Source organism: Hoplias malabaricus, unplaced genomic scaffold (assembly GCF_029633855.1).
Source record: "Hoplias malabaricus isolate fHopMal1 unplaced genomic scaffold, fHopMal1.hap1 scaffold_69, whole genome shotgun sequence".
In the NCBI taxonomy this organism is placed as follows: Eukaryota; Metazoa; Chordata; class Actinopteri; order Characiformes; family Erythrinidae; genus Hoplias; species Hoplias malabaricus.
This window is the reverse complement of record NW_027100977.1, coordinates 216,135-225,746: the sequence shown is the minus strand read 5'-3', so window position 1 is coordinate 225,746 and position 9,612 is coordinate 216,135. Positions and strand designations below refer to the sequence as shown.

Sequence of the window (9,612 nt, the reverse complement as noted above, 5' to 3'; positions counted from 1 at the left end):
GTGGTCTACCGTTTACAGGCAGCTCTAAAACAAGTATTACTCTTAGAAGAGTATATAGAAATAGTCTTCTACAGCCAGCAGTGATCGCTTACGGCCATACCACTCCTTGAAAGCCCGATCTCGTCTGATCTCGGAAGCGAAGAAGAGTTGGGCCTAGTTAGTACTTGGATGGGAGACTGCCTGGGAATACTAGGTGCTGTAAGCTTTTTAGCTTAAGCTTCTATTATAAAGGCAGTAACCACAGTCATTTAAACACAAGAGAAGAAGAAAACTTAAGAAAAAAAAACACAACAAAAAACGAACTGGAAAGCCAATCATTTTCATTTGAGGTGTCAGGTGGTCTACCGTTTACAGGCAGCTCTAAAACAAGTATTACTCTTAGAAGAGTATATAGAAATAGTCTTCTACAGCCAGCAGTGATCGCTTACGGCCATACCACTCCTTGAAAGCCCGATCTCGTCTGATCTCGGAAGCGAAGAAGAGTTGGGCCTAGTTAGTACTTGGATGGGAGACTGCCTGGGAATACTAGGTGCTGTAAGCTTTTTAGCTTAAGCTTCTATTATAAAGGCAGTAACCACAGTCATTTAAACACAAGAGAAGAAGAAAACTTAAGAAAAAAAAACGAACTGGAAAGCCAATCATTTTCATTTGAGGTGTCAGGTGGTCTACCGTTTACAGGCAGCTCTAAAACAAGTATTACTCTTAGAAGAGTATATAGAAATAGTCTTCTACAGCCAGCAGTGATCGCTTACGGCCATACCACTCCTTGAAAGCCCGATCTCGTCTGATCTCGGAAGCGAAGAAGAGTTGGGCCTAGTTAGTACTTGGATGGGAGACTGCCTGGGAATACTAGGTGCTGTAAGCTTTTTAGCTTAAGCTTCTATTATAAAGGCAGTAACCACAGTCATTTAAACACAAGAGAAGAAGAAAACTTAAGAAAAAAAAAACAACAAAAAAACGAACTGGAAAGCCAATCATTTTCATTTGAGGTGTCAGGTGGTCTACCGTTTACAGGCAGCTCTAAAACAAGTATTACTCTTAGAAGAGTATATAGAAATAGTCTTCTACAGCCAGCAGTGATCGCTTACGGCCATACCACTCCTTGAAAGCCCGATCTCGTCTGATCTCGGAAGCGAAGAAGAGTTGGGCCTAGTTAGTACTTGGATGGGAGACTGCCTGGGAATACTAGGTGCTGTAAGCTTTTTAGCTTAAGCTTCTATTATAAAGGCAGTAACCACAGTCATTTAAACACAAGAGAAGAAGAAAACTTAAGAAAAAAAAACGAACTGGAAAGCCAATCATTTTCATTTGAGGTGTCAGGTGGTCTACCGTTTACAGGCAGCTCTAAAACAAGTATTACTCTTAGAAGAGTATATAGAAATAGTCTTCTACAGCCAGCAGTGATCGCTTACGGCCATACCACTCCTTGAAAGCCCGATCTCGTCTGATCTCGGAAGCGAAGAAGAGTTGGGCCTAGTTAGTACTTGGATGGGAGACTGCCTGGGAATACTAGGTGCTGTAAGCTTTTTAGCTTAAGCTTCTATTATAAAGGCAGTAACCACAGTCATTTAAACACAAGAGAAGAAGAAAACTTAAGAAAAAAAAACGAACTGGAAAGCCAATCATTTTCATTTGAGGTGTCAGGTGGTCTACCGTTTACAGGCAGCTCTAAAACAAGTATTACTCTTAGAAGAGTATATAGAAATAGTCTTCTACAGCCAGCAGTGATCGCTTACGGCCATACCACTCCTTGAAAGCCCGATCTCGTCTGATCTCGGAAGCGAAGAAGAGTTGGGCCTAGTTAGTACTTGGATGGGAGACTGCCTGGGAATACTAGGTGCTGTAAGCTTTTTAGCTTAAGCTTCTATTATAAAGGCAGTAACCACAGTCATTTAAACACAAGAGAAGAAGAAAACTTAAGAAAAAAAAACGAACTGGAAAGCCAATCATTTTCATTTGAGGTGTCAGGTGGTCTACCGTTTACAGGCAGCTCTAAAACAAGTATTACTCTTAGAAGAGTATATAGAAATAGTCTTCTACAGCCAGCAGTGATCGCTTACGGCCATACCACTCCTTGAAAGCCCGATCTCGTCTGATCTCGGAAGCGAAGAAGAATTGGGCCTAGTTAGTACTTGGATGGGAGACTGCCTGGGAATACTAGGTGCTGTAAGCTTTTTAGCTTAAGCTTCTATTATAAAGGCAGTAACCACAGTCATTTAAACACAAGAGAAGAAGAAAACTTAAGAAAAAAAAACGAACTGGAAAGCCAATCATTTTCATTTGAGGTGTCAGGTGGTCTACCGTTTACAGGCAGCTCTAAAACAAGTATTACTCTTAGAAGAGTATATAGAAATAGTCTTCTACAGCCAGCAGTGATCGCTTACGGCCATACCACTCCTTGAAAGCCCGATCTCGTCTGATCTCGGAAGCGAAGAAGAGTTGGGCCTAGTTAGTACTTGGATGGGAGACTGCCTGGGAATACTAGGTGCTGTAAGCTTTTTAGCTTAAGCTTCTATTATAAAGGCAGTAACCACAGTCATTTAAACACAAGAGAAGAAGAAAACTTAAGAAAAAAAAACGAACTGGAAAGCCAATCATTTTCATTTGAGGTGTCAGGTGGTCTACCGTTTACAGGCAGCTCTAAAACAAGTATTACTCTTAGAAGAGTATATAGAAATAGTCTTCTACAGCCAGCAGTGATCGCTTACGGCCATACCACTCCTTGAAAGCCCGATCTCGTCTGATCTCGGAAGCGAAGAAGAGTTGGGCCTAGTTAGTACTTGGATGGGAGACTGCCTGGGAATACTAGGTGCTGTAAGCTTTTTAGCTTAAGCTTCTATTATAAAGGCAGTAACCACAGTCATTTAAACACAAGAGAAGAAGAAAACTTAAGAAAAAAAAACGAACTGGAAAGCCAATCATTTTCATTTGAGGTGTCAGGTGGTCTACCGTTTACAGGCAGCTCTAAAACAAGTATTACTCTTAGAAGAGTATATAGAAATAGTCTTCTACAGCCAGCAGTGATCGCTTACGGCCATACCACTCCTTGAAAGCCCGATCTCGTCTGATCTCGGAAGCGAAGAAGAGTTGGGCCTAGTTAGTACTTGGATGGGAGACTGCCTGGGAATACTAGGTGCTGTAAGCTTTTTAGCTTAAGCTTCTATTATAAAGGCAGTAACCACAGTCATTTAAACACAAGAGAAGAAGAAAACTTAAGAAAAAAAAACGAACTGGAAAGCCAATCATTTTCATTTGAGGTGTCAGGTGGTCTACCGTTTACAGGCAGCTCTAAAACAAGTATTACTCTTAGAAGAGTATATAGAAATAGTCTTCTACAGCCAGCAGTGATCGCTTACGGCCATACCACTCCTTGAAAGCCCGATCTCGTCTGATCTCGGAAGCGAAGAAGAGTTGGGCCTAGTTAGTACTTGGATGGGAGACTGCCTGGGAATACTAGGTGCTGTAAGCTTTTTAGCTTAAGCTTCTATTATAAAGGCAGTAACCACAGTCATTTAAACACAAGAGAAGAAGAAAACTTAAGAAAAAAAAACAACAACGAACTGGAAAGCCAATCATTTTCATTTGAGGTGTCAGGTGGTCTACCGTTTACAGGCAGCTCTAAAACAAGTATTACTCTTAGAAGAGTATATAGAAATAGTCTTCTACAGCCAGCAGTGATCGCTTACGGCCATACCACTCCTTGAAAGCCCGATCTCGTCTGATCTCGGAAGCGAAGAAGAGTTGGGCCTAGTTAGTACTTGGATGGGAGACTGCCTGGGAATACTAGGTGCTGTAAGCTTTTTAGCTTAAGCTTCTATTATAAAGGCAGTAACCACAGTCATTTAAACACAAGAGAAGAAGAAAACTTAAGAAAAAAAAACGAACTGGAAAGCCAATCATTTTCATTTGAGGTGTCAGGTGGTCTACCGTTTACAGGCAGCTCTAAAACAAGTATTACTCTTAGAAGAGTATATAGAAATAGTCTTCTACAGCCAGCAGTGATCGCTTACGGCCATACCACTCCTTGAAAGCCCGATCTCGTCTGATCTCGGAAGCGAAGAAGAAATGGGCCTAGTTAGTACTTGGATGGGAGACTGCCTGGGAATACTAGGTGCTGTAAGCTTTTTAGCTTAAGCTTCTATTATAAAGGCAGTAACCACAGTCATTTAAACACAAGAGAAGAAGAAAACTTAAGAAAAAAAAAACAACAACAAAAAAAAACGAACTGGAAAGCCAATCATTTTCATTTGAGGTGTCAGGTGGTCTACCGTTTACAGGCAGCTCTAAAACAAGTATTACTCTTAGAAGAGTATATAGAAATAGTCTTCTACAGCCAGCAGTGATCGCTTACGGCCATACCACTCCTTGAAAGCCCGATCTCGTCTGATCTCGGAAGCGAAGAAGAGTTGGGCCTAGTTAGTACTTGGATGGGAGACTGCCTGGGAATACTAGGTGCTGTAAGCTTTTTAGCTTAAGCTTCTATTATAAAGGCAGTAACCACAGTCATTTAAACACAAGAGAAGAAGAAAACTTAAGAAAAAAAAACGAACTGGAAAGCCAATCATTTTCATTTGAGGTGTCAGGTGGTCTACCGTTTACAGGCAGCTCTAAAACAAGTATTACTCTTAGAAGAGTATATAGAAATAGTCTTCTACAGCCAGCAGTGATCGCTTACGGCCATACCACTCCTTGAAAGCCCGATCTCGTCTGATCTCGGAAGCGAAGAAGAAATGGGCCTAGTTAGTACTTGGATGGGAGACTGCCTGGGAATACTAGGTGCTGTAAGCTTTTTAGCTTAAGCTTCTATTATAAAGGCAGTAACCACAGTCATTTAAACACAAGAGAAGAAGAAAACTTAAGAAAAAAAAAACAACAACAAAAAAAAACGAACTGGAAAGCCAATCATTTTCATTTGAGGTGTCAGGTGGTCTACCGTTTACAGGCAGCTCTAAAACAAGTATTACTCTTAGAAGAGTATATAGAAATAGTCTTCTACAGCCAGCAGTGATCGCTTACGGCCATACCACTCCTTGAAAGCCCGATCTCGTCTGATCTCGGAAGCGAAGAAGAGTTGGGCCTAGTTAGTACTTGGATGGGAGACTGCCTGGGAATACTAGGTGCTGTAAGCTTTTTAGCTTAAGCTTCTATTATAAAGGCAGTAACCACAGTCATTTAAACACAAGAGAAGAAGAAAACTTAAGAAAAAAAAACGAACTGGAAAGCCAATCATTTTCATTTGAGGTGTCAGGTGGTCTACCGTTTACAGGCAGCTCTAAAACAAGTATTACTCTTAGAAGAGTATATAGAAATAGTCTTCTACAGCCAGCAGTGATCGCTTACGGCCATACCACTCCTTGAAAGCCCGATCTCGTCTGATCTCGGAAGCGAAGAAGAAATGGGCCTAGTTAGTACTTGGATGGGAGACTGCCTGGGAATACTAGGTGCTGTAAGCTTTTTAGCTTAAGCTTCTATTATAAAGGCAGTAACCACAGTCATTTAAACACAAGAGAAGAAGAAAACTTAAGAAAAAAAAAACAACAACAAAAAAAAAACGAACTGGAAAGCCAATCATTTTCATTTGAGGTGTCAGGTGGTCTACCGTTTACAGGCAGCTCTAAAACAAGTATTACTCTTAGAAGAGTATATAGAAATAGTCTTCTACAGCCAGCAGTGATCGCTTACGGCCATACCACTCCTTGAAAGCCCGATCTCGTCTGATCTCGGAAGCGAAGAAGAGTTGGGCCTAGTTAGTACTTGGATGGGAGACTGCCTGGGAATACTAGGTGCTGTAAGCTTTTTAGCTTAAGCTTCTATTATAAAGGCAGTAACCACAGTCATTTAAACACAAGAGAAGAAGAAAACTTAAGAAAAAAAAACGAACTGGAAAGCCAATCATTTTCATTTGAGGTGTCAGGTGGTCTACCGTTTACAGGCAGCTCTAAAACAAGTATTACTCTTAGAAGAGTATATAGAAATAGTCTTCTACAGCCAGCAGTGATCGCTTACGGCCATACCACTCCTTGAAAGCCCGATCTCGTCTGATCTCGGAAGCGAAGAAGAAATGGGCCTAGTTAGTACTTGGATGGGAGACTGCCTGGGAATACTAGGTGCTGTAAGCTTTTTAGCTTAAGCTTCTATTATAAAGGCAGTAACCACAGTCATTTAAACACAAGAGAAGAAGAAAACTTAAGAAAAAAAAAACAACAACAAAAAAAAAACGAACTGGAAAGCCAATCATTTTCATTTGAGGTGTCAGGTGGTCTACCGTTTACAGGCAGCTCTAAAACAAGTATTACTCTTAGAAGAGTATATAGAAATAGTCTTCTACAGCCAGCAGTGATCGCTTACGGCCATACCACTCCTTGAAAGCCCGATCTCGTCTGATCTCGGAAGCGAAGAAGAGTTGGGCCTAGTTAGTACTTGGATGGGAGACTGCCTGGGAATACTAGGTGCTGTAAGCTTTTTAGCTTAAGCTTCTATTATAAAGGCAGTAACCACAGTCATTTAAACACAAGAGAAGAAGAAAACTTAAGAAAAAAAAACGAACTGGAAAGCCAATCATTTTCATTTGAGGTGTCAGGTGGTCTACCGTTTACAGGCAGCTCTAAAACAAGTATTACTCTTAGAAGAGTATATAGAAATAGTCTTCTACAGCCAGCAGTGATCGCTTACGGCCATACCACTCCTTGAAAGCCCGATCTCGTCTGATCTCGGAAGCGAAGAAGAAATGGGCCTAGTTAGTACTTGGATGGGAGACTGCCTGGGAATACTAGGTGCTGTAAGCTTTTTAGCTTAAGCTTCTATTATAAAGGCAGTAACCACAGTCATTTAAACACAAGAGAAGAAGAAAACTTAAGAAAAAAAAAACAACAACAAAAAAAAACGAACTGGAAAGCCAATCATTTTCATTTGAGGTGTCAGGTGGTCTACCGTTTACAGGCAGCTCTAAAACAAGTATTACTCTTAGAAGAGTATATAGAAATAGTCTTCTACAGCCAGCAGTGATCGCTTACGGCCATACCACTCCTTGAAAGCCCGATCTCGTCTGATCTCGGAAGCGAAGAAGAGTTGGGCCTAGTTAGTACTTGGATGGGAGACTGCCTGGGAATACTAGGTGCTGTAAGCTTTTTAGCTTAAGCTTCTATTATAAAGGCAGTAACCACAGTCATTTAAACACAAGAGAAGAAGAAAACTTAAGAAAAAAAAACAACAACAAAAAAAAACGAAGTGGAAAGCCAATCATTTTCATTTGAGGTGTCAGGTGGTCTACCGTTTACAGGCAGCTCTAAAACAAGTATTACTCTTAGAAGAGTATATAGAAATAGTCTTCTACAGCCAGCAGTGATCGCTTACGGCCATACCACTCCTTGAAAGCCCGATCTCGTCTGATCTCGGAAGCGAAGAAGAGTTGGGCCTAGTTAGTACTTGGATGGGAGACTGCCTGGGAATACTAGGTGCTGTAAGCTTTTTAGCTTAAGCTTCTATTATAAAGGCAGTAACCACAGTCATTTAAACACAAGAGAAGAAGAAAACTTAAGAAAAAAAAACGAACTGGAAAGCCAATCATTTTCATTTGAGGTGTCAGGTGGTCTACCGTTTACAGGCAGCTCTAAAACAAGTATTACTCTTAGAAGAGTATATAGAAATAGTCTTCTACAGCCAGCAGTGATCGCTTACGGCCATACCACTCCTTGAAAGCCCGATCTCGTCTGATCTCGGAAGCGAAGAAGAAATGGGCCTAGTTAGTACTTGGATGGGAGACTGCCTGGGAATACTAGGTGCTGTAAGCTTTTTAGCTTAAGCTTCTATTATAAAGGCAGTAACCACAGTCATTTAAACACAAGAGAAGAAGAAAACTTAAGAAAAAAAAACAACAACAAAAAAAAAACGAACTGGAAAGCCAATCATTTTCATTTGAGGTGTCAGGTGGTCTACCGTTTACAGGCAGCTCTAAAACAAGTATTACTCTTAGAAGAGTATATAGAAATAGTCTTCTACAGCCAGCAGTGATCGCTTACGGCCATACCACTCCTTGAAAGCCCGATCTCGTCTGATCTCGGAAGCGAAGAAGAGTTGGGCCTAGTTAGTACTTGGATGGGAGACTGCCTGGGAGTACTAGGTGCTGTAAGCTTTTTAGCTTAAGCTTCTATTATAAAGGCAGTAACCACAGTCATTTAAACACAAGAGAAGAAGAAAACTTAAGAAAAAAAAACGAACTGGAAAGCCAATCATTTTCATTTGAGGTGTCAGGTGGTCTACCGTTTACAGGCAGCTCTAAAACAAGTATTACTCTTAGAAGAGTATATAGAAATAGTCTTCTACAGCCAGCAGTGATCGCTTACGGCCATACCACTCCTTGAAAGCCCGATCTCGTCTGATCTCGGAAGCGAAGAAGAGTTGGGCCTAGTTAGTACTTGGATGGGAGACTGCCTGGGAATACTAGGTGCTGTAAGCTTTTTAGCTTAAGCTTCTATTATAAAGGCAGTAACCACAGTCATTTAAACACAAGAGAAGAAGAAAACTTAAGAAAAAAAAACGAACTGGAAAGCCAATCATTTTCATTTGAGGTGTCAGGTGGTCTACCGTTTACAGGCAGCTCTAAAACAAGTATTACTCTTAGAAGAGTATATAGAAATAGTCTTCTACAGCCAGCAGTGATCGCTTACGGCCATACCACTCCTTGAAAGCCCGATCTCGTCTGATCTCGGAAGCGAAGAAGAGTTGGGCCTAGTTAGTACTTGGATGGGAGACTGCCTGGGAATACTAGGTGCTGTAAGCTTTTTAGCTTAAGCTTCTATTATAAAGGCAGTAACCACAGTCATTTAAACACAAGAGAAGAAGAAACTTAAAAAAAAAACGAACTGGAAAGCCAATCATTTTTATTTGAGGTGTCAGGTGGTCTACCGTTTACAGGCAGCTCTAAAACAAGTATTACTCTTAGAAGAGTATATAGAAATAGTCTTCTACAGCCAGCAGTGATCGCTTACGGCCATACCACTCCTTGAAAGCCCGATCTCGTCTGATCTCGGAAGCGAAGAAGAGTTGGGCCTAGTTAGTACTTGGATGGGAGACTGCCTGGGAATACTAGGTGCTGTAAGCTTTTTAGCTTAAGCTTCTATTATAAAGGCAGTAACCACAGTCATTTAAACACAAGAGAAGAAGAAACTTAAAAAAAAAACGAACTGGAAAGCCAATCATTTTTATTTGAGGTGTCAGGTGGTCTACCGTTTACAGGCAGCTCTAAAACAAGTATTACTCTTAGAAGAGTATATAGAAATAGTCTTCTACAGCCAGCAGTGATCGCTTACGGCCATACCACTCCTTGAAAGCCCGATCTCGTCTGATCTCGGAAGCGAAGAAGAGTTGGGCCTAGTTAGTACTTGGATGGGAGACTGCCTGGGAATACTAGGTGCTGTAAGCTTTTTAGCTTAAGCTTCTATTATAAAGGCAGTAACCACAGTCATTTAAACACAAGAGAAGAAGAAACTTAAAAAAAAAACGAACTGGAAAGCCAATCATTTTTATTTGAGGTGTCAGGTGGTCTACCGTTTACAGGCAGCTCTAAAACAAGTATTACTCTTAGAAGAGTATATAGAAATAGTCTTCTACAGC

General features: G+C 40.9%; 22 non-coding genes and 7 pseudogenes across 22 annotated transcripts; all 29 read left to right on the top strand.

Annotated features, from left to right (window-relative positions):
* The first annotated feature begins 86 nt into the window (after nucleotides 1–86).
* LOC136683644 (5S ribosomal RNA) lies at nucleotides 87–205 on the top strand. Its single transcript, XR_010799207.1, has one exon. It is a non-coding gene; the product is annotated as a 5S ribosomal RNA (ribosomal RNA).
* A 217-nt stretch (nucleotides 206–422) lies between these two features.
* On the top strand, nucleotides 423–541 carry LOC136683643 (5S ribosomal RNA). The gene has a single exon (XR_010799206.1). It is a non-coding gene; the product is annotated as a 5S ribosomal RNA (ribosomal RNA).
* A 205-nt stretch (nucleotides 542–746) lies between these two features.
* LOC136683642 (5S ribosomal RNA) lies at nucleotides 747–865 on the top strand. Its single transcript, XR_010799205.1, has one exon. It is a non-coding gene; the product is annotated as a 5S ribosomal RNA (ribosomal RNA).
* A 217-nt stretch (nucleotides 866–1,082) lies between these two features.
* LOC136683641 (5S ribosomal RNA) lies at nucleotides 1,083–1,201 on the top strand. The gene has a single exon (XR_010799204.1). It is a non-coding gene; the product is annotated as a 5S ribosomal RNA (ribosomal RNA).
* A 205-nt stretch (nucleotides 1,202–1,406) lies between these two features.
* LOC136683640 (5S ribosomal RNA) lies at nucleotides 1,407–1,525 on the top strand. Its single transcript, XR_010799203.1, has one exon. It is a non-coding gene; the product is annotated as a 5S ribosomal RNA (ribosomal RNA).
* A 205-nt stretch (nucleotides 1,526–1,730) lies between these two features.
* LOC136683639 (5S ribosomal RNA) lies at nucleotides 1,731–1,849 on the top strand. Its single transcript, XR_010799202.1, has one exon. It is a non-coding gene; the product is annotated as a 5S ribosomal RNA (ribosomal RNA).
* Nucleotides 1,850–2,054: 205 nt separating this feature from the next.
* Nucleotides 2,055–2,173, top strand: LOC136682971 (5S ribosomal RNA; annotated as a pseudogene).
* A 205-nt stretch (nucleotides 2,174–2,378) lies between these two features.
* Nucleotides 2,379–2,497, top strand: LOC136683638 (5S ribosomal RNA). Its single transcript, XR_010799201.1, has one exon. It is a non-coding gene; the product is annotated as a 5S ribosomal RNA (ribosomal RNA).
* Nucleotides 2,498–2,702: 205 nt separating this feature from the next.
* LOC136683637 (5S ribosomal RNA) lies at nucleotides 2,703–2,821 on the top strand. Its single transcript, XR_010799200.1, has one exon. It is a non-coding gene; the product is annotated as a 5S ribosomal RNA (ribosomal RNA).
* A 205-nt stretch (nucleotides 2,822–3,026) lies between these two features.
* On the top strand, nucleotides 3,027–3,145 carry LOC136683636 (5S ribosomal RNA). The gene has a single exon (XR_010799199.1). It is a non-coding gene; the product is annotated as a 5S ribosomal RNA (ribosomal RNA).
* Nucleotides 3,146–3,350: 205 nt separating this feature from the next.
* On the top strand, nucleotides 3,351–3,469 carry LOC136683633 (5S ribosomal RNA). The gene has a single exon (XR_010799197.1). It is a non-coding gene; the product is annotated as a 5S ribosomal RNA (ribosomal RNA).
* Nucleotides 3,470–3,680: 211 nt separating this feature from the next.
* Nucleotides 3,681–3,799, top strand: LOC136683632 (5S ribosomal RNA). Its single transcript, XR_010799196.1, has one exon. It is a non-coding gene; the product is annotated as a 5S ribosomal RNA (ribosomal RNA).
* Nucleotides 3,800–4,004: 205 nt separating this feature from the next.
* LOC136683137 (5S ribosomal RNA) lies at nucleotides 4,005–4,123 on the top strand (annotated as a pseudogene).
* Nucleotides 4,124–4,345: 222 nt separating this feature from the next.
* On the top strand, nucleotides 4,346–4,464 carry LOC136683631 (5S ribosomal RNA). The gene has a single exon (XR_010799195.1). It is a non-coding gene; the product is annotated as a 5S ribosomal RNA (ribosomal RNA).
* A 205-nt stretch (nucleotides 4,465–4,669) lies between these two features.
* LOC136683136 (5S ribosomal RNA) lies at nucleotides 4,670–4,788 on the top strand (annotated as a pseudogene).
* A 222-nt stretch (nucleotides 4,789–5,010) lies between these two features.
* On the top strand, nucleotides 5,011–5,129 carry LOC136683630 (5S ribosomal RNA). The gene has a single exon (XR_010799194.1). It is a non-coding gene; the product is annotated as a 5S ribosomal RNA (ribosomal RNA).
* Nucleotides 5,130–5,334: 205 nt separating this feature from the next.
* LOC136683135 (5S ribosomal RNA) lies at nucleotides 5,335–5,453 on the top strand (annotated as a pseudogene).
* Nucleotides 5,454–5,676: 223 nt separating this feature from the next.
* Nucleotides 5,677–5,795, top strand: LOC136683629 (5S ribosomal RNA). The gene has a single exon (XR_010799193.1). It is a non-coding gene; the product is annotated as a 5S ribosomal RNA (ribosomal RNA).
* A 205-nt stretch (nucleotides 5,796–6,000) lies between these two features.
* LOC136683134 (5S ribosomal RNA) lies at nucleotides 6,001–6,119 on the top strand (annotated as a pseudogene).
* Nucleotides 6,120–6,342: 223 nt separating this feature from the next.
* Nucleotides 6,343–6,461, top strand: LOC136683628 (5S ribosomal RNA). The gene has a single exon (XR_010799192.1). It is a non-coding gene; the product is annotated as a 5S ribosomal RNA (ribosomal RNA).
* Nucleotides 6,462–6,666: 205 nt separating this feature from the next.
* Nucleotides 6,667–6,785, top strand: LOC136683132 (5S ribosomal RNA; annotated as a pseudogene).
* Nucleotides 6,786–7,007: 222 nt separating this feature from the next.
* On the top strand, nucleotides 7,008–7,126 carry LOC136683627 (5S ribosomal RNA). The gene has a single exon (XR_010799191.1). It is a non-coding gene; the product is annotated as a 5S ribosomal RNA (ribosomal RNA).
* Nucleotides 7,127–7,347: 221 nt separating this feature from the next.
* Nucleotides 7,348–7,466, top strand: LOC136683626 (5S ribosomal RNA). The gene has a single exon (XR_010799190.1). It is a non-coding gene; the product is annotated as a 5S ribosomal RNA (ribosomal RNA).
* A 205-nt stretch (nucleotides 7,467–7,671) lies between these two features.
* LOC136683131 (5S ribosomal RNA) lies at nucleotides 7,672–7,790 on the top strand (annotated as a pseudogene).
* A 222-nt stretch (nucleotides 7,791–8,012) lies between these two features.
* LOC136683649 (5S ribosomal RNA) lies at nucleotides 8,013–8,131 on the top strand. Its single transcript, XR_010799211.1, has one exon. It is a non-coding gene; the product is annotated as a 5S ribosomal RNA (ribosomal RNA).
* A 205-nt stretch (nucleotides 8,132–8,336) lies between these two features.
* On the top strand, nucleotides 8,337–8,455 carry LOC136683625 (5S ribosomal RNA). Its single transcript, XR_010799189.1, has one exon. It is a non-coding gene; the product is annotated as a 5S ribosomal RNA (ribosomal RNA).
* Nucleotides 8,456–8,660: 205 nt separating this feature from the next.
* On the top strand, nucleotides 8,661–8,779 carry LOC136683624 (5S ribosomal RNA). The gene has a single exon (XR_010799188.1). It is a non-coding gene; the product is annotated as a 5S ribosomal RNA (ribosomal RNA).
* A 202-nt stretch (nucleotides 8,780–8,981) lies between these two features.
* On the top strand, nucleotides 8,982–9,100 carry LOC136683622 (5S ribosomal RNA). The gene has a single exon (XR_010799186.1). It is a non-coding gene; the product is annotated as a 5S ribosomal RNA (ribosomal RNA).
* A 202-nt stretch (nucleotides 9,101–9,302) lies between these two features.
* Nucleotides 9,303–9,421, top strand: LOC136683621 (5S ribosomal RNA). Its single transcript, XR_010799185.1, has one exon. It is a non-coding gene; the product is annotated as a 5S ribosomal RNA (ribosomal RNA).
* The last annotated feature ends 191 nt before the right edge of the window (nucleotides 9,422–9,612 follow it).